The sequence below is a fragment of the Anser anser genome (assembly GCF_964211835.1).
Source record: "Anser anser genome assembly, chromosome: 2".
In the NCBI taxonomy this organism is placed as follows: Eukaryota; Metazoa; Chordata; class Aves; order Anseriformes; family Anatidae; genus Anser; species Anser anser.
Genome location: NC_139721.1, coordinates 38865983 through 38891416, shown reverse-complemented (window position 1 = coordinate 38891416; position 25434 = coordinate 38865983). Strand labels below are relative to the sequence as shown.

Sequence of the window (25434 nt, the reverse complement as noted above, 5' to 3'; positions counted from 1 at the left end):
TAAATATTTGGAGACAATTGTTGGAATGCAGTCCTAATGATACGACGCTACAATAAGCCCAATAAATCATAAAAACAGCTGTCCTAGCCAGCATCCCAGGACTGCGTGGAAGGCAGCTGCTCGGCAGTCCCCTCCGCTGCTGCCTGCCGGCTGCTTCTGTTAGCTGCTCCGCACAGCATGAGGCGGCTCTGGGAATCAGATGTATGTGCTGCGGGGAGGCAGCTGACAAGGAGTGGTGGATGTAGCAGCTCAGCAGCTGGGAGAGGCTTCCACATTCTCCGAGGGGGGAGCACTGGGTGTATGCCGTAGGGTGATGAAGCCCTGGAAGGGAGATCAGGGCTAAGCCGGGGTGAGGGGAAGGCCGGACTCTTCATGGGAGGGAAGAGGAAGCTCTGCCCTTGAAAGGGTGTCTTCACGACCGTCTTTCTCTCCCTTACTCCCCCACTTAAACTGGGGGGGAAATTTTATTTGCATGATGGCCATTCCTCCCCCCACCTCCACGCTCACGCTTTTTGGGGAATGTAAATTGCTGTTCTCGCATGGACGTAGGGTTGTGCGGTCCTGGCTGAGAGGGTAGCTCCTGGCAATCCCTCTTGTGTTATCGATTGCGTGGCTAAGCAGGACATAAAAGGAGAGAACTTAAGACTTGGTGAAAAAAAAAACATACAAACAAACAAAAAAACTAAGAGAATAAGCAGAAATTTTGAAAAGGGAAAATGATGGCATGGAAAAACCTGTACAAAAAGATTGTGGATCAGAAAGAGGTAGAAGATTGGAGACATTGTTTTTTACCCTGAAGATGAGAGCTGACATGTCTAGCACAAAAAAAAAAAAATCTAGACATGGTAAAATAAGACTTATAAAGCTGTAAGGAGCACTACCCAGTGTTGCTGATACCTTTCACAACTAGCAATGGTGGGGATGTAGGAAGGGGAGACTTGAGGTTGACTGTGTCAAAGGCTGAGCTCTAAAGCTGTGGTCTTCTGCAGCGGAGTTAATTCCGTGTTTTCATCTGATCATCCAGTAAACTTCTTTTTCGCAGCAACAGATGGTTTGGGAGGAGAGCATCTCCTTGTAGAATAGAAGGGCTTTTTAGACGTTCTTGGGTTCGTTTCCCTTTAACCGAAAAGGTAAAATGCAGGCAGCTCAGCTCTTAAACAAGCAGTGCAGCCTATTACAAAGTTTTGAACAGCACATGAATAACTTGAACAAAGGTAAGTGCTGAAACTAAATAATTAGAGGAAAACCACATGATAACTCAAGCTATTTGATTAAAATCAGTAATTCAAACAGATGTAGCTAGCCAAGTAAGTTCTCTGTTAGCCTACTTCGGTTAAGTTTTTATTTGGTAAAAGTTATTGCTAACATACCTTCCCATTAAGTAATTAGTTTGAGCCCTGACTGTAGTAATGAAACACTTGACAGGCACTCATTTCCCCCTGGAAAACTGTTTGGATCAAATAGAAATTGTTCGAGTCAATGAAAACTCAGCTCCTCCTCACCCCCTGGGGAAAAATGCAGATGTGTGAAAACCCTGCTCTCAAGCTTGAATGCAGAATTTGCAGCTATCCTGCCTCTGTCGTGGTTTTGCCTTCATGTCAGTTGGCAGAAGACTGTTCACTGAGCAACAGTTATTTAAATGGCTGGTTTGTTTTTATTTGTATAAAACGAATCAACGAATGTAGTTGGTGAAATGAAAATCACTATGTACTTTTAAATCAACAGAAGCCATCTTAGTAATTATTTTTCAGTGATTTGAAGCTAGCCTTATCATGGGAAGGCTGTAATACTTGTGGTTAACCAAATTACTGTTTTGTTTTTAGATATGTTGGAAGGAAAGTGAAATTCTTTTGCTTTTAACTCGAAAGAAATTGCTGCGTCGATTCTAGAGTTCTTGACTTTTTGTGTACAAAACTGCTAATTATTTTGGCTGGGAGGTACAGCTGGTGATTGACAGTTCATCTGGGCTGGATTAACAGGTGAAAGCTAGATATGGTTATGAAAACTAGGACCTTGTTAGCAGCGACTTGCTGACTTCAGTTGAATTTTACAGGTATTATACACACCAGCATAGCATTGGGATGTGCAGTTGGTGTGTTTGATTTTCAAGCCCTGTTTTGAAAACGTTCCTCGGTAAAGGCTTTCGGAAGAGTTCAGTGGCCGTGGGGAGACAGGTTCTGCGGTGGCAGGATGGTTGGCCAAGGTACAAAGCAGAGGGTGGGAGCAGCTTGTTTGTTTTCACAGCGGAGGAGGCATCTGTGTTGGGCTTGTGAGCTTGTGCTCTCCAAAATATTCATAAATGTTGTAGAAAAGAGTGGAAAGTCAGATGACAAAGTTCACTGTTGTTAACGTAGTCAAATAAAGCTGAGTGCCAAGTGCAGAACTGAGGAAGAGCCTATAGTAGTGAAGCTAAATGGCTAGAAATGCAATAGGAACGTCAGCCGTTTGGCTGTAAGCTTTATAAATCAAGGCATCGTGCCTGGGCAATGGAATGGCAAACAAAAATCTCTGCTTAGAAAGGGGATCTTGGTGTTGGATGGCTATCTGAAACGCGCTGTGACAGTCACAGGAATAAAGCAGTAGGAATTGCTGTGGAAGTAGTAGAGAGCGAAGCAAAGATTGCTCTCATGTTGGTACCTATATGCAGGGTATGCCTATGTGGCGAGTGCTGTGCAGTTCTTGGTCCCTTCCTCAGACCTCAGAAAGTACGATAGCACCTGAAAAAAAGGATGGAGAGGAATGGTTAAGGGGAGAAGAGAAGACACAGTGAAAGCCTGTAAAATTGTGAGTGGTATGGGTGCATGGAAATGGTGAATATGAAACAAATGATGTTTATCTCCTGGTTTTGTCTCCCAGATAGTTTTAGGGCATTCGGCAAATTATCAGGTGGTGAGTGCAGAACACCACATTAAGATGCAGATCTCTGAGATGTACAGAAAAATGCATCAGTGTTGGATAAACACGAAGGCACCACATTTGGCTCATCAGATCTGCGCCATAAATAACAAGTGGCTGAGAGTTCATTATCAGGATGCATCTACTGTGCACATGTTTACTTCTCATACTCTTCCCCAGGCTTTATCAGAGGTGGGATATCAGGTTAGATAGGTCTTTGGGGGTCTGATGCCATGCAGTTTCTGTTACATTTTGATAGTAATTGAGTGTAAGAGTTTTCTCTGCCAAGAATAGACTATCCTGGGTGTGTTGTTCTACAGAACTTTTTATTTACAGTAGCTGCTGGCTCCTGTGTGGGCTGGAGTTTCGAGTCTCGTTCATTAACCATGTTCCACAAACATGAAGCGATGTACATTATTTGTAGTCAAATATGGGAACACTTAAATGACAAATGGTTACGGTTAATGGCCTCCATGCTAGATTAAATGGTAGAACTCTACAGCAGCTCTGACAGTGCTGAAAAATACTGGGTTGAGGTGCCCGACCTCTTTTGGAGGAGGTCTTTGTTTTGTGCTAGCAGTTCACTACCAGATTTTTTTCTTCTGTCTTGTTTACCTGTGGGCATGTGACTTTGCTTTGCGTGGTAACTCTTGGCTCTCTTTGGCATGAATGCACTCTTGAAATTTCCTGCCTTTCATTGTAGGGGAAGAGGCAGGGAAAGTCCAGCTGAGTCACCAGCAGAGTCATCCCTGTGACAGGACATTTCTGCATTTAAAACTTCATGTTGCTGCCTCAGCGTAATTTATAGTCAGATACACCACAATGGAGAGGGGTGTTAATACAAACAGTTTTCAGCTGGGGTGTTTCAAAGTGAATTCTAACCCAGCAGAGAGTCCGTGTTAAGTTGGTATTGCTGGCATGCTCAAATCAAGTTGACTTTCTCCTGGGTACTTAAATATTTTTAGTGCTTGGGAATAGTAGGAAGAGGCAGCCTCCTCATCTCCTTCCTGTCTTTTCATAACCAATTACCTTTCAGTGTGTGTACTGGAATTTTATTTAGTAAGAAATGTTATAATTTCAAATGGTTAGGATTTTTCCTATAAATGAATATTCGTAAGCAACAACCCACTGTTCCAGAAAACATGTGACTCAGCTGTTGAGCATTTAGATTTTTGACCATTTTTCTGTAAATAAGTAGAACAACTCCAAAAATTTTACAATTTCTAAACACCGTTGGATACTTCTTTGTTTTGATTCAGAGGCTCTTTCACATTACCGCTAGCTGGTCTCTTGGGGTACTGCATGTGCTGCATGTTCAGCAAAGTCGCATGGCTGCCCTGGAAGTTCTAGTTTTGTTTTTCAAGTGTTTGTAGACCAGCAAACTAATGTGTGTTGGCAAGATTGGTGAGGGTGCTAGACTACACGGAACAAATAAAGCACTAATATTCAACCTTGGTTACGATTGTATGTTATTTATAGGTAGAGAAATATGCATACAGATATGTATGGTCATATGAGCATGCGAACTATTAAATGCACATACACATATAAAAATATAAGTAAAAAACCTAGGCCAAGTGAGAAGTTGTGACGAATGATGAATGAAAAGCTGAGAAGAAAATCCGTAGGTTTTATCCTAAAGTAAAGGCTGCTAATCACACATTTTTCTTAAGTTTACAAGCTTCTGCTTTATTTTGTTAAGGTTCTGAAGAACAGCGTTTGCGAAACAACTTAAATTTCCCAAATAAAAGAAAAACAGATCTTTAAAGCTGCTTTTGGTAAAAGTTTTGGAGTTATTTCCCATGTACAAAGTATAATATACTGTGTTATGCTGATGAACCTGGTTCTGCTGTGAGCTAGTAGTTCATATCCAGGTCTCTCCAAGGATATAGTAACTGATATCAAATACTTTTGTCAAGACACAAAAATTCATGTTATGAAACTCCTTAGATACATTCCAGTCTAATAACTGATATTAAGAGATCTAAAGCCTTATTTCCTCCTCAGCTTTGAGAAGGCTGTATGTACTTTTGTAAATGAGGGGTAGAGTGATTCTGGAGTGAGTAGGCCTTTGGGCCAAAGATTTGTAGTTTTGAAGTAGTTTTACTGTGGTCTTTTTTAAGTATTAAGGAGGTACAAGCAATTTCAAGAATAGCTCTTCCCTCAGGTGCCGTGATTTGACTGCAATGAAAATAATTCGTGTCATTAAATTATCTGCTCTGGAGTTTTGGGTAAAGTCAGTTTGCAGCATTAGCATAAAAATACAAGTCTGCATCAGCATACCAATTTTGGAGGCTTAAGAGTTACCAGACTTGTTCTTCAACATGACTATGTGGAAAGTTTCTATGATATGTCGGTGGCCTGAATGTATTTTCTTGAAATCATTTGAATTATCTGAGGAATCACCTAAGTAGAAATATTTTTAACTTACTCTGCAGTTTAGTACTTCAGTATAGTGTCTTGATCTGCTGGTGGGGTTTGGCAATCATCTTATTTTTCCATGACTGAACACATTCTCATGTTTTGTATTTATTTGAACAAATTTAAATCTGTTGTTTTGGAGAAGCTTTTTTCATGACTGAAAGCTGATGCTGATATTGCAAACCCTGATGTCTGTATCAGCCTGCATAACTTAAAGGCTGGAAAATTGGAGCAAATGAAAGGAGAAACACTGGATTTGCTTTTTTTTCTTTCTTCCTCTCCCTTTAATTATAGTGACAGCCTTAGTAAGGAATAGGTTGCAATTGAATTATAAATTCCTGTCTTTTATTATGGATCTTCCTCCTGGTCTTCCATCCTATTCTTGCATGTGGAATTTGAGGCATCCATTGGTTTTAAACTTATCAGTCGTTGCTCGTATTGTGAATGTGGGTGTTACAAACTTGTGTAAGCGTCCTCCTCTTTCTTTGCTCTGAGGACAGTAAACGTACCACCTTCCACGCTGATGGAGCACCATGGCTTTGAGGTTTGCTTTTTAACTTTTTCTGCAGAGGCTGCTTCCTCCTTCAGCTCAGTGGGGCCAGTGCTTTTGACTTCTGAATGTTCAAAACCGAATTATAGTGAAAGAACTGATAATTTAGGCAGCTAGGAAGCTAATGTACTGGATTGGTATTTTGAAGAAAAGGATCGTCTCACCTGAACACTCTATCAGAATGACACCAAATGGGATGTATTTGTACCTTCTATTCCATTCCTTTTCTATTCCTTCTATTTCATTCCTCCCTGCTCTTTGAGAGATTTCCTTTCTGGATATCTGTTCTTTTAATAGTATGGGTATATATTTCACAGGTGCTAGTGGATTTGGGGAACAAATTGTTGGGTTTTTCTTTAGAGATGTAGTCTATAAATATTTAGTACCTTTTTTTTTTTTTTTTTGTCACCAGTTCTAAAGTTGAGTAGCTCAGGAGAGAGGGAAACACCCTTGCTTTTTTTTTTTTTTTTTTTTTCCCCCAGTGATTAAAGTATCTCTGTGTGCAAGTCTTTCTTCTGACTAATTCTCAGGCCCGCGGGGAGGGGTTGAAGGCCGGCGAGGCCGATTCTCAGGAGCAGAGTAGGAAACGTGGGCAGGAAGCAGCCCTCGGGGAGGGGGGAGCGAAACGCAGCTGACCTGATGGAGCAGCGCCGAGGAGGAGGAACAGAGAGGAAATGGCCAACAGCCAGGGTTAAAAAGGGGATAGAGAAGTTCAGGGAGTCACTGCCGTGCTAGCTGCTCGAGTCACCTGCCTCCCGAGCCCTAGCGAGCAGTAGCCATTTGGCCCGCTGGTGCCCCTTAGTGCCCTGCACACTGCTCCAGCTGCACCTCCTTGCCAGCGCGAGCAGCTTGGAAACTGGAAACTGGAGCGTTCAGCCTGCAACCTGAGGCGTGTGGGGGCTGGAGAGGGAGAACTGGAGAGTGGCTGGGCTGTACCAGTGCTAGACCAGGTGCTGTCTTCTGCACCACCGCTCTTTTCCAGCAGCTGAAGCTTTATGATTCTCGAAATGCCTAGTCAGTGCTGGGGAAAAAAATAAAATCCATGCAAATGAAGCTAGATGAAGTCTGGGATGCAGTATATTAACCCTTCCCTCACGCACAATTGTTGGGTGAACCCTTGTGCTGTTAAGGATGCTTCTCTGGCCAGTTTGCTTCTGTCTAGGTCACGCCCCAGCATCTGTTCATGGTGTGACCTCAGGATCACCCAGGTGGTGGTGTGGGAAAGGGAATGCTTGGTGGGGAAGATGGGTATGGCCTCCTCCTCTGAGGATCACAGATCCTATTATCCCTTACATGAGCTCAAGATTCTGTAGAACTTGCCCTCAGTTACCAGCCCTGGAGTCCTCCCTCAAGTTTTGACAAGTTAAAACCTCCATTAGAAGCCAAAGTTTCATCCTGTTTTATTGAATTAGACAGACAATCAAATTCCAACTTCTCCCATTTTTTTTTAACTCTCATCTTTTGTTCCCTTTTTTCACACAAATGTAAGTGATTTAATTTCAGAGGTGTTTTCCTTTTTTCCTTTTTTTTTTTTTGCTTTAGAACAGAAGGACTTATTTCCTCTTCCAGTTGAGATATTTGCATCTGTTTTGTTACTGAAGACACAAAAGAACATCATCTTTCCAGCAAAGAGAGCTTGCAACAATTTTGTTAGATGTGTGTTGCGTGTGTTGAAAATGAGGGACGATGCCTCCAATATCCATGAATTATTTTTTCTTGAGCATGAATATATTGCTTTTTTTTTTGCCCTTCAACATAAATTATTATTTAACAGTAATAAAACTTAGAAGTAGAACTTGCATTAATTTTAGTCTTCTTTATGAAGATACAGAACTGATAGATAGGATGGCTTAGTGTCTGAGCATGGGATTGATTTATAAACCATTGAATCAGCACTCTTTCTGCATTTTTTTAAAAACTCTTGATTCAGATTCTTGCTCAGACATCCAGTACTTGAAAACAGAGTACTTGATTCAAAGTACTTTTCTTGTAGTTCCCCGCTTTTCTTGTAGTTCCTTCCAGTATTGCTCTTGCTTGAGTGCAGCTCAAGAGGACAGGGCCAGCCAGTGTAACAGCTCGGAGGAGGGAATCCCACTCTCCACTGCTCGGACTGTTGTTTGTTCTCAGAGCTGACTCTCTCACTAACCTGGCAGAAATGATAGCCTGAAGAAGAAAAATTAAGAGTAAGTAAAAAAAATATATACACGCATACACATAATTTTCAATTCACTAACCTAGCAGAATAGCCTGTGGAAGAAATATGCTGGGGAGGAATGAGATTTTCACCTTTAAGAAGCGGTTGGAAGCAAACTCGTGCAACAAAACGTCAGTGCCTCTTGTGCAAGAATCCAGCAATTGTAGAGGTTAACTTATGAGCAGAGAAGATAAACAAGATGTGGAGGACAATGGGAAGCAAGTGTATCTCTCTGAGCTTCCACTGTTGGGAGGAATTGTTGTTCTTTTGCTTCTGTTCCTCCATCACCTGTGCATCCCTGCATCAGTACCAAGGGTCTGTTTCCTCTGCTTCCTAGGCTTTGTTATAATTAATTTTTGTTAGCCAAGCTTAGGGAGACAGTAGCTCTTGGCTTATTCTGAACAAGCATACAATTTAAGAACTTCTGGGAGTGGGTTCACTTTGTATGGGTTGCCATTGTAGAAAGGAAACATTGAGAACTCTTAACTTCTGGAGTGTGGCAAGTTTCTGTGGAATGCTGTGAACCTTTTCATTTCGAAAAACTGCGAGTGTTTCGGTATACAACACAAAATCTATCTTTGCTGTATTATTTCAGGGAACACGCCAAAGTGTTTCAGGGAAAACCAAGCACTGAATTAAATTTTATCTTTCACTTTTTTTCTGTTTTGTTAAATATCAATTCTTGTTGTTTTCATTAGAGAAGAAATTTTCATATATAGTACAAGAGTTTCCGAAAGGAATGTATGCTCTTTTAAGGGCATAAAAAATAAAATAAAATAAAAAATAAAAAAATAAAAGACCTTTTCTTGTAAAATGGACTGAATAATTTAATCAGTTGTATCAGTTGAATTAGAAAAGCATTAGTCGATTTCAATCGTTCTTAAATAGTTTTATGTCTTATATAACTCAAATAACCAAAGGAACATAATGACCGTAGTAATTAAGAAGTTAATGGTTCTGTAGATTTTGAATTTAGTGTTCTTGTAAGAGGAAAGAGAGAGCGAACTCGCAACAAGCTTCATAACTAACTTTCTAAAATCTAGGTGTCAATATGAACTTTGATTTTTCCACTCTCCTTTTACGTCTCTCTCCCTTTCCAGATGGCCCTCCATCCACTTGCATTCTGGTACTTCCTATCTTTTTTGGCCCTGCAAGACTCTGATAACTGTGATAACGCCGTAATTTTCCTTACATGTGAGCACCAAATGATATGAAGTGCTTTATTTTATTTTTGGAATAAATCTTTCTGTACCAGCCAATTGTTGCTAAATATAGTGAGAGGCTTATAACATACAGTGCATGTTTGAATTTAAAGCAATACTTGCTGTAAAAAGGTGACCTCTCCATTTACATATGCAACCATACATGAAGCACAGCAGTCATTGAAACTATGCGAAGACTTTGGGCTTTATAGTTGTTATTTATATCTCAGTTTATTAATGGAGTGTTGTAAATGTTCATAGGGACAAGGATTGTCACTTGTGGAAATACGAATAAATGCCTATAATATTGGAAGACTACTTAGTTCTTGAGTCTTTCTCTCTGCTACCTCCCTTGGAATATTTCAAGAAAACTTGTTGGAAAACAGATAATTCTGTAACTAAGGCATTGTACAGGGATTTCGGGAATTTTTGCTATTTGACACAGTTTGCTTGTTAACCGTTTGTTTCATGGTTGTATTGCTAATATTCCTGTGCACGTTAATGTTCCAGTGTGTTTGTAAGGTGCTCTGTAGCAGTGCTAAGGGGCTGCAGGGCAGTTCCTGAAGTTCCCTGCTGTAATATCCAGTGCCACGCAGATCAAGAACTTCTCTATGTCGCGTAACACAGAAATGCTTCGCTTGCCTGCACTTTGTCAGCAGTATGCATCTGGATAGGATAATGGAGGAGGAGACGCGCAGTAGCAGCCACAAACTGTCACAACAGCCACAAACTGCAGACTAAAGCTCAGCTTACCATTAGCTATTTCTGCTGCTAGTTCATGCTGCTGAATGGCAAAGGTTGCGTAGTTGGGAGCGGGGGTGTAATCAATATGTGGCTGCGGCAGCTTACGGAGAGTAACCCTACTGGGCTCGATCCTAAAAGCAGGGATCTCTGCTCCTAGCTGCGCCTCACTTCTGGTGGTGGTGAGGGGCAGGCTGTAATGGGTCGCTTTAGACACAACTCTAGTTATAATATATAAAACAAAATTAAAACCCGATATTGCTGTAGGCACATCTGATTTGAGACCCGCTACATATAGAGATTTTTACGTTTTATTATAGGTTTGGTAAAGAACAGCTGGAGCTCATTAGGTGGTCTTTTACTAAAGATAAGGTGCTTAATGTTTCATAGAACAATGTTAATCAGACTGGCTGGATAACTAAAATATGATTTAGACGCTATAATTAAGAGTTATCTCAATTGCTACCTCTAAATGAGGTGTTTGTCCGCAGAAAAGGAAGAGTGGTTTGTGTTGTGTTTTTTTTTTGAAGGCAGGGGGGTGAGTTTAGTCCTAATGACATTTTCTGATTTAATTGTTGGTTTAGTTCAATTACTGCAGGAGCTGGGAAAAGGCCCGGCTATGTCATGTCATAATATGCATATTAGATAACGTATTCAAAGGCTTTCTTTATTTGTTGCTGTGACTAAAGAGCGAGAGCTTGAGGAGTATCTTGGGCTCTTTGACATAAATGGATCTTGGGCAGCATATATAACATCAAAGGATTTTTAACAAGTCTGTGATTTCAAGCCCACTTTGTCATGCTGAAGTTAATAAAATGCTGCGATGGCAAGGCCATTCGGGGAGCTGCTATCTCCCCACCTCAAGAGAAAAATAGAATTGATTACTGCCGATTTCTTTGGGCTTTGTATCTCACGTGCATCCATTAAGGTCTCTTAAAGGCAGTGGTCCCACCGTGTGGCCTACGTACCTCCAGTCCCCCGTGGACCTGGGAAAGGTGGTGAAGGCAGGCAGGTTATACACTAAACAACAACATGTGTAGGGGAGGTGTCTTATACTGCTGCTCTAGAGGCTTACAACAACAAAAAATAAAGCACACGGCAAAAACTTTCAGCAGAGAGTTGGATGCTGTAGCGTAAACCTCACTTCAGGCTGCGTCTGGTTAGGCCGGTGTCTGAAATGAGAGGGGTTAGAGCTCAGTGTAAAGCAATGTGTGGCATGGAGGAAGCTGCAGAGGTGGATGTGGTGCTGGCTGACGGAGGCGTCGCCTTCCCAGTCTGCCTGGAAGCAGCGGGTTGCCCCCGTCCTCTTTGGAGAGGGTGTGGAAAGATGCGAGAAGTGTTTTATTTGCCTTTGGGTTAGGAGGGAAGAAGGCATCGCCGAGCTTTTCTGTGAAGTTGGAAATCTTGTAGCGGGGAGCGAAGGCATGAAGCCACCACCGTTCCTTGAGTTGCTGGCAGGTTAGTGTCAGTAAGCCATCCAGAAAAGATGCCTTTAGCCCGTGACGCGTCCCCGCCACGACCGCTAACTTCTTCCACCAGAGCATGTGTGAGCAATTGGAGGGAGTGGGGATACGCTGGCGGGGCAGGCGGACCCTCTCTCGCTGTTTCCATTCCCCAGGGTGGAAACGTGCCGCTGGGGGCACGCCTGGGGTTACGCAGGCGGCCACAAACCTCCGCCCTCTTCCACCCCCGGCTGCCACCGCTGTGTGGGCTGGGCTCCAGGGGAACCCTGATGGCAGGAGGTGGGAGGTAGGAGGTAACGCTGCTCCAGCCTCGGTGCTGGCACCCGCACTGGGGTGCCAGGTTGTCTGTTTTGCCTACACCTCCCCGTACGGCCTTCAGCAGGCAACAAGGTCGCAGAGGTGGTCCGACAATCTGCTTTGTCTCTTCACGTGTCCAAAATGCAAAGCTTCAGAACATAACTTTCTGCTTTTAAAGGACTTGTACTGCGTCTAAACTGGGTAGTCAAAGATCCTTGTGTGGAATTGTAGGGGCTGATGCACAAAGGCTCTGCTGGCATTGCATGTGAAACTACCCACCTTACTTCAGTCCCTGGTCTCGAATGTCACAAACACGGAGTTGCTGAAATCTCGGTCACCGCATTTTCCTTCTAGCTCACGGACACTTTCTCTGAGTTGTGAAAGCTGAAGCAGTAGATGCTTGTATTTGTGAGTTAAGCAAAGAAAATGTTGTGGGGAAAAATATATGTTACAAGCTGGACTGTGAGTAGCTGAAGTATGACCTGCATGTTCTCTCTCTCTATTTTTACCTGCTTGGCTCTGATGTGCCTGCTCGTAGGTTCAAGTGATGAAACTCTTGCTTTTCTCCATCTCTTCCAAGTGTCTTTAGACCGACTTGTACAGACTTAGCCCAAAACAAAGCACTCCTGTGAACCATCTAATTGCCTCCCTGGGTGGGGACGGGAGCAGGGCTTAGATAGTAAATTAACTGGTCTGGAGAGCCGTCAAAGCAGGTCGGGGGCTCCCATCTGGGAGCTCTGGAGTAGTTTCTATGGAAAGCAATTTTAAAGGAAGAATTTGTTCCTACTGCCTTTTATGCTTATTGATTCACCTCTCCTGTGTTAGGGACATTGTGTGTAGGAAGCTCTTGAGGAGGAACAAGGTTGCCAGCAGAACGTGAGAAAGAAAGGAATGAAATTCTCCCTGCAGCCTTTCTGGTTATATTCCTGGTGCAAATTAAGACACACACAGCAGTTGGATACCAGCATCTCCTACACCAACCCACTCCTTAAAAGTGTATCCCTGATATTAAAATATTGTAACTGTGTAAATCAGAAACTGATGACCAGCAATTTCATACATTGCTTACTTCTACTTTTCTCAAACCTTTATGATCTAGAGTGTCTAAAAATAAAAATGACTTCTGCATTGTTTGGGGAAAGTTGTGCAAACAAGGAATAGAAAAGCCCTTGCAAACGGACGCTGGAACTGTGGCATCATTATTTTAAAAGTAACCCTTTCTAGGATAGCCGTGGTATGAACAAAAGCATTTACTAGTCAAAGAAAGATGTAATAAATACAAATGTCTGAAATCACAGGGGTTTTCCATATGGTATTTGAGTAGTCCTATTTATAGCTTTGAGGCTTTAAGGGTGTGAGCAAAATAAGGCCTATAAAAGAGGCAATAGTTTTTTTTTTTTCAGACTGAATCAGGTAGTCTAATTAGAGGCAATCAGCCCTTTTTTCAGGTTTGAAAGTGTAAAACTTAGATGACAAAAAAGCTTGGCTTACCCACCCTACTCTGTGCTTAATAGAGATTTAGTTCCCCTGGAATATTAACTGTAAATGGGTGCTCTAAGCTTATTTAACTAATTTCTGAACTAGAATGTCCAGCATTTGTCACATTCCAAATTACATGTGTTAAAAATAAATGTGTTTTTTTAAATCTAAACAAGGTCTTGCTGATGATTTTTGACTGTCAGTAGTCATTAGGAGCAAAGTACTTGTGAAGATTGTCTGGCCATTGAGTTGTGCCTCCAGCTGTCCCATATAGCATCTTATGAAGTACTTTTCATAACCTTATCAAACTTCAATTTAAAGAGCACTTGGCTTTTGCTCTCAGTACTGCTTTTTGAAATCGTGACCCAAATCTGATTAGTCTGATCGTTGGAACACGCATCAGACTTTGTATCCTAAATTTATTAGTCACTGGTTTTATACCCAATTTGTTCTTGTGCCAATTTTACCTTTCATCTCCGTTCTTTTTCTGTCCTCTGCTAGGACCTGCTGATGTTTTCTTAAATAGCAATCTGGCTAAAGTAAGTTAAATTCCCTCTAGCCTTCTCCTTCAGGATAATCTGTACCTGTATCTGTTTGAAGTCTAATTGTTGTTGATGCGTATGATCAGACTTGTATACAGAATTGTGCTATTGCACAAAAACTTCTCTGGGTTCAGTGGGAGTCATCTTGAGATGCACTTTAACATTTAATTTTCTCCTCCTCACTGTTCCGTCACAGCGGTAGTTTATAGACATCCTGTGGTTAGGTACAAATTTCTTTAGTCTTCAGCTATGCTGCCTTACCTTGTTTTCTGTAAACATAAATGAACACCAAAAATCAAGGCTGATAACAAAAATTGGAAATACTGAAGAATTTCAAGTTTGGAAATGTGTATGAAATGGTGAGGGCTTTACAGTGATGGGCTTAATTTTTTGTCACAACTGTTTTGCAGTTGTGTGGTGTCCACAAATTTCCCAACATCTCATTTAAAACTGGGAATCTGGATAGGTGCAAGCTGCTGTACTGCTGCTAGAGTCACAACAGCGTAATGTTTAAAGGACACCTTCCTATGCAATAACATTTAAAAATACGAATTCCTCTTACTCATCTGCAATCCTCTTCCCACAGCTTGAGCTCAGGGCTATAATGGAACCTATTATAGGCAAAAGGTCTGTGACTCAGCCATCGAGCCATTCAAACTCTTGGCTTTTTTAATTGGCACCATTAAATCTTTAGTAGCTTTTCTCTCATAAAATGGGTACCGTTGGTGTAAAATGCATCGCTGCTGAAGATATATTGTACCTTTTGCCCTCGGATTTCTGTGAGTTGATCAACTGCAGGTGTTTGAAGGTTGGTTAGATTTTTGAATATCAGAGAGACTTTTCTAGAATTACTGCTTAATTACTGCTTTTCCTTCATTTTTAGGAGTGTGTCTAAAATTAAATGTACGAAAGCCATTTCGCAAGCCACTATGTTTGCAGGCTTTTTTCTTTTCTATTTAGAGACAGGAGAAGAAAGATCTGCCTTTCCATCATGTCTTGGTTTATCTCCTTAGAACTTTTTTAACCAGAGGACTGGGTATCTTCTATGTGACAGGATGGAAAACAAATTCTTGAGTATGTAACCAGGAGGAACCCCCATCATTCAGCTGAATTTTCCTGTTCTTTTTTGGATGTTTTGGAAAGTGAAAATGGAAACAACAGTAGTTTTGGGAAGGGGGTCTGAAATCAGAAGAGGAAATTTAAAGAACAGAGTGAAATTTAAATGTTCGTATATATACATACATATATATGCATGTATTATGAAAAAAAGGTAGCTTTTAACTTCTTTTATTGTCTTCCCACATATTTAATATGATACGTTGATTGTATGTACAGTTCGCAAGAAGTCTTTGGTTGTTTTGTTTGCATATGCTTTAAGTGTCTGCTGGAAGTAAGTATCACAAAACAACAAAGTAAGCTATAGAAAATGTGAATGTAATTTAATATATGTGTTTTAGCTGATTGTGTTTACAGAATGGTAGCAAAGCTGGGAGCTAAGAAAGGTCAGAAGTGGGACTGTCGTGATGCTCTCCTGGTGCCTGTGAGGCAGGGTGCAATCCGTATGCAGCCACGTTCTGTGTTCCCTTCCTTCTACCTGCAGAAGATAAAAGTAGCTGTTTCATTCATTTGCTCATATTACCTGAGTGATTGCGTGATAATTTATTTATTACCCAGCCAACTTTATTGTGAATATTGCTGTATCTTATGAAGCAGCCGGACTCTTCCTACAAACACTGTCTCTTTTCATGTCTTGGGAAAGAATTAATTGCTAACTGAGCTTTTAAAATGGTAATTTTAATCCAAATACGGAAAAACCTCAACAACCACTAGTGCATTCGTCTTCCAAACTCTCCTGCAATATGTTTTCCCCATTTTACATATGAGGAAGCCAAGACAGACGGACAGGGAGTTGCCTCAGGCGAAAGAGTGATAGACGTGGGATTTGGGGCTTCTTAGTGTGTGTTACGCCAGGCTTTGTTGCCTTAAAGCTGAAGGCAGTAGTTATCCAAGGAGATGCTTGCAGTTATGATTGGTGAGTACTTCTCAAGAAGAGGGTCCATGGCAGGTCCTTTGCTGGAGATCTATGTTTGGAAGGAAATCTATATGTCAATGTACAAAACAAAGCAACAACAAAAAAAAAGTGTGGGGAAAAAAATAGAAAAGTGCCACAGTAAGTAGAGGCTGGTGGAAAAAATGGACAGTAAATTAGCTTTCCTGATGTTCACTGCTTTGAGCACAGACCATCTCCCTGCAGTCTGTACTTAAGTTTTCAAGGTAACATGAGTCTTCTCTTTAGGATATTATCTTAGTCAGTCAGATCGGATTTAATCTAAGAGTCCCATCCGCCCTGTGTGCTGAACAAGGCAGCAATTCTAGAAGTAACTAGGGAGGAGCTGGTCTGTGTGCTTGAGATACTACTGTAAAAAGTGCTGGGAAGTAGAACTTGTTTCATAAGTGACACAAACTAGGGTAGTTCTTTGTTTTCAAGGGTTTGAAATGATAATTTAGACTGAAATTTAAAAATTTAAAGGATGTTTATAATTTGTAATAGTTTTTTCTTAGGGTTATAGTGGACTTCTTTTTTCAAGACAACAGCGTGTGTTTACTGTTTCATTTGCAGGGTGATTCACTTGGTTAATGTCTGGAGAAACCTTCTGAATTTCTGCTGGAGAAGAGTAGTTTAATGCTAGATAAGTGGGTTAGAAAAGTTACTCCAACTTAGAAAAAACAACTAATAGAAATAAAAGTGGTAGTGGGCTTTGGGATTTTCTTTTTCTCTTCTGAAAAAACTGAAACTTCTTTGTAATGAAGGAAATGGCATTTTGAACATCAAAACAAAATGTTAACTTTTAGATCATTTTAAACAGAGAATCTCCTCATAGTAAGCATGCTCACATGTGCTGTGAGATTGAAATAGCAGCAAGTAAAACATCTTGAAATTTGGAGTAGACATAAACAGTACAGACAGGATGATTGAGTTACTGTGGATATCATCATATATCAGAGAACATTTACCAAATATGGCCTTTTTTGGGAAATTCTGAGATCAGAACCTTCTCATCAGAATAAGTCAGCAGACGAAAAGATGAAAATCAAGAGGAAAAAAAGTATTTTAACTTCATTGCCTTGGTGATGCCTTATGTATTGTAATGTATTAGAAGTCCGTGGGATGGAGAATTCTGTGGGTTTTTGTTTGTTTGTTAGTTGTTTTTTTTAAATTCATAGCAGAAAACCTTGAGTACGAGTTTTAGTTTAAAAAATAAAAATTACATTAGCTCCAACAATGAATCTAGAAGATTTTGTCTTTTGGTTGTGGATAAAGTGCACCTCCCCCTTGGGGAAGGGGGAGATGGCAGGGGAAGAAAAGGGGTGTTTTATTATCTGTCTAGTGGGGTCTGTTGCAAATCATCCAAATAAAATATTGATGAACCAGAAGTTTTTCAGCTCCAAACTGAAACCAAATTGTAGTGTGTGTGGTTTCTTTTAATGCTTTAAGATCACTTTTCTTAAGTTAGTAAGCCCTATCTGCAAGACATGCTGGCAAAATTGAAAAATCTTGCTGCAAACAGTGGAAGAATTCAGGATGCTTTATTATTTAATGGAAATAGTTATGGATGGTATTGTGGAAGTGTGGTGGCACTTAAGTGGGACTTCCTTTATATGTACAGCAATAAAACTCAGGTTTGAGTCCTTTGTTGTGTCTGGTAGACTCTTAAGCACCTAAGGACGTTTTCTTTTTCTTGGGCTACTATAACATGACAAATATTTATGCCTTTGGGGAAAACTTGTTCTTTTTTTCATCACTTTTACCTGCAACCTCTCATGAACTTCTCTTTAAAAGTTCACTATGGATTTTATCAAAGTGTAGATTGTTACATTTTTGATATGTGCAGGCTTCTTAAAAATGCATGTTTCACGTGTCTAGAATCGGATGGGGGGCTTAAATTAACTCTAAACCAAAAATGTTGGGCTTTTGTTTTCCTAGGTATGCAAGGGAGGGACTAGGAAAATGACAGATATCTTACATCTGAACTAAAGTCTTAGTAATGTATTGGAGCAAACACCATGTGTAATTTTCTAAAAACATATTTGAAACCATTTTGCTCGTGTTTGCTGTATTTTATTGCTTTACGAATGTGTCAGCAACAGTTGTATCAACAACCACTCAGTTGCTGCCCTCATTCATTTCCAGGAGAGAAGACAGGCGTGTTGGGCAGGGGAGAGCCCCCCAGCCTGCCTCCCAAGACCTGGGCATCCCCTGAGGTTGGCTAGACACGCTGAAGACCCTTGGAAGAGGGTCTTCTGGGGGGTTAGAGGGGGTAGGGAAAAAAAGCAGCAGGCCAGAACCTCTTGTGCCAGTGTGGCATGTAATGCTTTTGTTGTTACTGTGCTTGTCACAACAAAAATCCCGGGCAGAACTTGTTTGTTCGTCCATTGCGGCCAGAAGCAGCAGCGCTTGCACCAGGTAGGCTGCTCTTTGGTTTCCCCCCAAGTCATAAACCCGATGCCGTTTGCTCTGTGTCACGCTCATTCAGGTTTCAGTAACGCTTTGGGAACATACTGACCGAAGGGGCTGTGAGCCAGTTAAGGGTCCTCTTAGCAGGAGACTTCAAAAAAATTTTTTTAAAATATTAGCAGACATTTATTGTTTTGATTACTGTCTCCAGTCTGTAAGCACTTAATACACAAGTCAGGAGTGTGTTGTTGGGTTTTCTTTATCTGGACAGGGGGTGTTAGGGAGGAGTCATTGCTGATATCAAAAGCACGTAACCTGTGGAGTGCAGTGTGGTGGGGGAACTGGTTACTTCGAAGAGGGGACGAATTGCTGCGTATTTGACATGCAGTACCTGCCTTGAAGGAAATCGGCTGGGGGAGATGGCGTGTGCAGGGCAGTACGCATCTCATCTTCCCTCGGGACCTTGGATTTCAAAGTGTGGCTGGGAAATGTGCCTGAGGGAGGGAGGAGGATGTGCTCGTTTTACAGAGGAACTGCTTCATTTTCACAGTGAAGCTGAATGGCTTTTAGGAACATGGAGGCAAGCCCACGAACGATGACTGCTGGTATATATACTGAAACATGAGGTCAGTCTTTATAAGACTGATGTGCTTAGTAATAGCAGTTTCACTGTTATTGTTTTGGTTGAATATTTGAGGATATTTCCTCTCCTATTCCCCCTTGTTCTGGAGGAGCTGAAGCATCATACCAGGTGTTCTGGAAACCATTTTATCCCAGCATGGTCTTAGTGTACAGCATGACTTCCCTCTTGCCCAGAGTTGTACAACCACCACCTCGTTTTATAGGGGTTGGAAAATACTCGTGATAAACCTTGTGGATGATCTACTACAAGGACTTCTCTAACAAGCATTAGGTATCTTGGTAGTTGTGCTTAGGCAGTGAACATGCATAACTTTGTAAGGAAAATAAGTAAATTTTTAAATACAGGTCCTACTTCACAGAACTGAGATGTTAAGAAAAATATGTTTATGGGCCATTTTCTTGTAGGACTCTTGTTGGTCTACCTCTCCTTTTCCCACCTGTGGCATAGCTGGCACAGCACAACCTCTGCAAAACCTGCGTAGTTGAACTCATGTTGGCACGTTCCTGGTATGTTTTACTGCTTGATAGTGGAGCCTGCACGAAAGTGAGGTCTGCTTTGGTGTGGCTGTGCAGGGAAGAGCACAAGTTGTCAATGTCAGCAACCTGGACTTCAGTGCCTCATTGTCCCACCCTGTGTGTGCCGCTGCAGCCAAAGCTGGGGAAAAATTGCCAAAATCCCAAGTCCTTGACCTGTCTATGCAAGGGTGCTGGAGAGTGGAGAGTCAGACTTGTGCTAGCTACTGTTGTATAATATTTAGTGCCTGCCCTGCTTGCACTGGGAGCAACCTTACACTTCTGTCTAAGCTAGGATATATTATGAAGTAATGTGTAACATTAAAGTATTAAAATGCTCGTCTTGCAGACCATCACATTAGCAGTTGTATGCAATCAGTGTGGTAGCTGTCGTAGTTTCTGATGTGGAGGGCCTGGCGGTTGTCTGGTGCTGTCTGCTCAACGTTGATGCTGGTTCTGGTCCATGGTGAACACCAGGAAGGGCTCCCTTATGGGAAGTTAGTTATTTTGGAGCTGTGGACGAGCTCATCAGTGCTCCCTGCGTGAGTAATCTCTCAGTTTACGAGAGCACAAAACAACGTTGCTACATGCGATCACTGTAAAATATAATGTGATGTTTGCTTTTTTGGATGGCCACATTAGTGTCATTCATCTTTTGTAATCTGTGTTGCTCCACAGAAGGGCATGACCAGAAAATAATTCTAATACCTTGTTTGTGCTGAGACTCAATTAAAGAACTCTGTATTTTGTATGCCATGTTTTTGTTCTTCCACACACAGTAATGGGTTGATATTTTCAGCTCCACCAAATTAACAATGAGTGTCCTCCTGCAGTGGTGGCTGAGGGCATTAAGATTGGTTTTAAACATTTCCATTCCACTGGTAGGGTGGAGAATTGCAGTTGTATTGAATCAGTCTTCTTCCCAAAACTTTGCATCATCAACAAGTTTTAACTTCTCAGTAGTTGTATCTGTTTTTTTAAAAAATGGTCTCAGTCCATAGTAACAGAGTATGAAGACTGCTTAAGAAATAAAATTATATTGCAGTAGCACTTGACTGAAACATGAACTTTTTTAATACAAATTGATATTTAACTATTGAGTTACTTCTTGATAAGGAGGTGTTAATCAACTTCTCTTTACCATACTTTTTCACCCGTATTTTGTAGAAGTATGGCAAGAGATTTAGTAAGCTACAAGATTCCTGCCTTGTCTATTTGCAAAATAGACTTGTTCCATTCTCATCTGGTGTGATGCCTTTCGATGATCTTTTCTGCAATAAAGGACGGTGCTGGAAGGTTTAAAAATGCAAGTTGTCACCTTGGAACTACAGGTTTTGTAGACGGGTTTCTGAACTATTGCTATACCAGTGTTCCAGCAACATATTGTCCAAAATATTTTAAGTTCTACCGAGTATTTTCATACAGTAAAGTAAAAAAAAAAAAAAAAAAAAAGAGAGAGAGAGAGAAAGACACATCTTCAATTCAAGACAGACATTTCACAGAAAAGGGAAGGTATCATCACTCATGGTAGAAGAGAAGAAACTGACTGGTGAAACAGATCTTGGAAACAGTTACATGTGTGAGCATGTTCTTGAGGATATTTCTGGATTTTAGCTACTATAGGAATTACTATGTGGTTTCTGAGGCCGTGTCGATTTCTGTTTACTCTGGAGTTTTTACTGATATGTGAAATTCACAGGAGGACAATGCTGGGCTAGAGAAGCCAAAGCATGCTTCAGATTGAGGGAGCAGCAGGGCAGGCCTGGTGCTGGAGGCGTCCAAGGGACAAGTTGAGAACTGCAGGGACAAAGCGGTGTATGGAGACACGATGGGGAAACTTTCCAGGTGGTTTGTTTAGAGGACAGTCAGGATGAGTAGTTTGTTCTAAATAATCCAGAGAGATGATGAATCCTTTCATTAACTTCTGAAAGAAGGAATTACGGGGCAATTTATACATGCAATGGCCTTTAAACACCCTGTGGACAGTGCTGTCAGGAAGGAGACACAGTCATTGTGGAGTTGCATAGAGCTGCTGTAGTCCCTCTTCTGTTTTAAAGAGCTTTCTTTGGTCACAGGTGGCTGTTGCATTTTTCCAAAGAGAAGGTGAGAACTTAACAGGAATGTAATTGCTACGAAAGGGAATATTCAGCAATAATTCACCTGACACGAAATTTTCTGCTGCGTGGAGCGGGTGGGAATTGGCTGGGTGCTTACTCTGCTGTTGCACAACTCGGTTAATAAACCAAAGTCCAAGAAAACGTGAATAAAGTGTGGTTACAGTAGATCTCTCTTAAAATGTTGGAAGAGGCCATGGAGACTGGACATACCGCAGCTGGCAATTAAAATAGCCCTGATAAAAAAAGAAGAAGGAACTTTTTTCTGTTTCGGGCTGATGTTTAAATTTCACCAAGTTAGCTGAGTCACGTCGCATACTTCGCTGCTCTTGCTTCAGAGCCCTCCCAGCTCAGTATTGGCTCAACTTGCTGCTCCGCTGGGGAGCTGCCACTCATCTGCTTTCAGCACTTAAGCGCGGTTGACTGTGGTTCAATCCTCGTTCAAGCAACAGAAAGATTCTCCTTAGCCTCCCTCCCTGCCACCAACCCTCACTGGGTTAATCCTGCATCCTGCCCGTCCTGCTGCTTTACGTAACAGGCCTGCTCGGAGACATCTCTCGCTTCTCTGGGCTGCGGGGAATGAGCTCAGATCTCAACGCGGAAGCAGCCATTAAACACAGGCAGTTGAATCCTTAATTTATCAAATCTTGGCTGTTTGGAAGTTTAAAAATAAGTGTGCAATCCAGAAAAGGGAGGTTCTGCCCTGCAGAAACTACTGCTTTCGTGTAAAACTTGCTCCGATATTGTTGGCTTTCAATAAAGCAGAAGCGTATTACTCTGTTGGGCAACCTGTTGAGCTGCAAATTATTTCAAATGCTCGGCGTTGTTGAAGAATTGCCGTTTTGCTCTAATAAGCCGCGATCTTTAGGAGTGTCCTGCATTGTGATATTGCATGTTAATAGCATTGATTAACTGTCAGGCGCGGGGAATTGATGAGCAAACGTCCATTGTAAAATTAAATGGTATTACTGAAGGCTGTACCGAGCTGCTGGTTAGGGAGGTGACTAGACCCAGTAGTCTGTGGTAGGAGTATTAATGTGAGCTCCAGGTTTTTTCGCATGATTAAAACAGGCCATCTGTTCTTTGTTAAATGTTTACAAAAACAGCTTTTCTCTAAAAGATTTAAAGAGATGTGGGTCTAGTAAACACACCAGTGTTTTTGAGCACCTTTTGCACCTGATTTCAAATAACGGCAAAAATAATTCTGCTGCAATATCAAATAGGATTGATACCTGTTTGTGTTTAATCTTCAATGGGTTCTCTCCTGTGGAAGATTAAATTCTCTACCAAATTATGGCTTTGTTATGGCTAAAAGCAGCAGCAGAAGTGATTTCTGTGAAATACATAGATAAATTTTTCAGTCTTTGATAAAAATTTATAATATGCATCTTTTACTAATTTGTAAATGGAGAATGGGGTCCTTTCATCAGAAATTATGACCCTGTAACTAGAGTTAATCCTTTGTCGATCTACAGAAGTAGAACTATTTGAAATAATTCCCTGTGGTAGGCTTAAACTAATATTTACTAGTGAAAGCCTATTCTTCTTCCTCTTCTACCCTCCTAAGAAAGAGCAGACAACCGGGTTCAGGTAAGAAAATGCATCCCTCGTGCTGCTTCCAGTCTCCTCTGCTCACCAGACTTGTGCTGCTCCTACACAGCTTCACACTAGGGAGCAATGTGGGGTTGTCGGTAAGGGACGCGCTGGTTTAGAATATTGCAAAAAGCGCAGGCACAGGCTTCCTAGAAAAATGATGTTAATCACACCCCATTCTTTGAAAGAATGCTATGGTTTACAAGGTCACCTATGAGTGAATTACAAAACGTGCAAACTGCAAAGGGAGTTGCATGTGGCAAAAATAGTGTATTTTTAAATGAAAGGAAGTTTAACCAAAGCCTAATTAGGGCAGAGTTGGCTTTCTGTAGCTTTGTGTTTGGGGTTGTGAATGATGTGAAACAAAATCACGGTATTTTAATTTGTATGCTTGGTTATACACACATCTTGGCACTGCAAATAAAAGGTAGTAAGTGTTTCATTTTTGTTTCATATATAAGGTTTGCATATAATGTATGGATAATATGGCTTTAAGAGTATATTGAGAATGACTCCTGTGGATAAGCTTCTTAGGTGGTAAGAATCTGAATTTTCATGGGGTGACGTCTTACAGAATTGCAGTTTTACAGGTTACTGAGTATTGCAGTGTGGAAGCAACTGCTACCGTTTTCAGTGTGTAACCTGATGGCCAGGCCTTGCACTAAAGCTGCAAATGTCAAATCATAAAGGGCTGACATTGCTGCTGTAGAGACTTGGAAAGCTGTCTGTCTTACGTTCAATTTGCTTGTGACTGGGCTGAAAGCTGTTTAGACTTCTTAAAATAAATACATAAGTAACAAGTCTAGAAAGAAGACAACGATTACTTTTTTGACTTGGATTTAAAAGGTAATTGGAATACTCAAGCTTATATAAAAGTTTGTATTGACTTAAGTGACATGGTCATATCAGTAAAGTAGGTGCAATCTTGAAAGTTTCATGGAACTAAATTTAGGCAGCATTACTGTATTTCTTGCAGTTTATAATACTTTTTGGCTTGGCTGTTTTACATGCTTTAAAGGACAAATTACAAAATGAAACAGCCAACTCTGATTTATTCTAAAAAGTTGTGCCTCATACATGAGTCATAGACAGCAAACAAACAGTGTGTTACCAAACGTGAAGTACTTGCTAAATACAAATTTTACAAGTAATGGAAAGGAAAACTTAGATCCCTCATATGTTAGATACAGCAAGTGAGCAGTATTTAAAAAGAGTATTGCAGGGGACAGCTCAGTAAAGACATTGATGAAATTTGGACTTGAAATCTCTGAAAAACTCAGAATGCTTGAGATATGAAATGGCACAAAACAGAGAATTGTATTGTCTTCATTGGGAAAATGTAGGTTAAAAGTACAAGTCTGAAAACCTATGGATAGAAAGTGTTATAGGTGATCTGTGTGCTATTCCTGTGTTTTCCAACCTAAAACCAACGTTAGGCAGTACAAACATATAATGGTGTGAGGTGCTGAGAAGAAGGTTTTGTTCTATGTCGCAGAACAAATCTGAGGAGGTATTCAACTCAGTCAACAAAATTCAAAGACAAATAGAAAATTTTATATCATCTGTGTTTTCTGTAATGCATAATTGGACTGCAGGACCCATTGGCATCACTGATTTCCTGAGGTCAGCTTTTTCAGTACAGATATGCAGTCTCTGTGAACTTTTCAGCATGAAGTTATCGAAGTGTTACTGTGACCACAGGCCTCCAGAAGAGGTGCTGATTCAGGATGCCTACCATGACATTGCCTTGGGATGGGGCTGATGGATGTGGTGGTAATGAATTAGATGCATCAGGTTTGAAGTGATTTCCGCTGTGACTAAGGCCCTGTTGCACCAAGAAGTATCTTAAAAAGGTTGAGGACAGGAACATGCAGAAGTTACCCTGGAAGTTTTTGATTAAGCCAAGCAGACCCAGACCTTTGGTCAGCCTCTTGGGTTTTCCCTCTGTCCTGGAGTCGCCTCCATAAAGAGCTGTGGTGTCTTGCTCATACCATTCAAAACTCTCCCAGACAGAAAAAAAAGGGCTGTCTTCACTTCTTGATGGGCTTGCTCCTTCTGCTGCTTGGGTAGCTTCTGAGCACGAGCTCAGGTCATAGTGTTTTTTTTTGCTACTTGAAGAAATGCTGAAGATAGGACTGCACTAGTTCACTTTGCTTACATTCAGAAAGCTATATTAATATATCTTTAAAAATAGATGTGTATTCAGTTTCTCACGCAGTGATATTAAGAATTTTATTTCCTAAGTCTTAGGTGCACTGTTTTTTAGATTGAGGTGGTCAAACTGTATGTCTGTGTACGTGCATCAGTTTCACGTGTGCTCAGAGGCTGGGTT

At 41.1% G+C, this 25434-nt stretch overlaps 1 protein-coding gene across 4 annotated transcripts in view; it reads left to right on the top strand.

Annotated features, from left to right (window-relative positions):
* CHD7 (chromodomain helicase DNA binding protein 7) overlaps positions 1 to 25434 on the top strand; it is a 128514-nt gene that overhangs the window by 43299 nt on the left and 59781 nt on the right. The gene's annotated exons all lie outside the window — the stretch shown is intronic.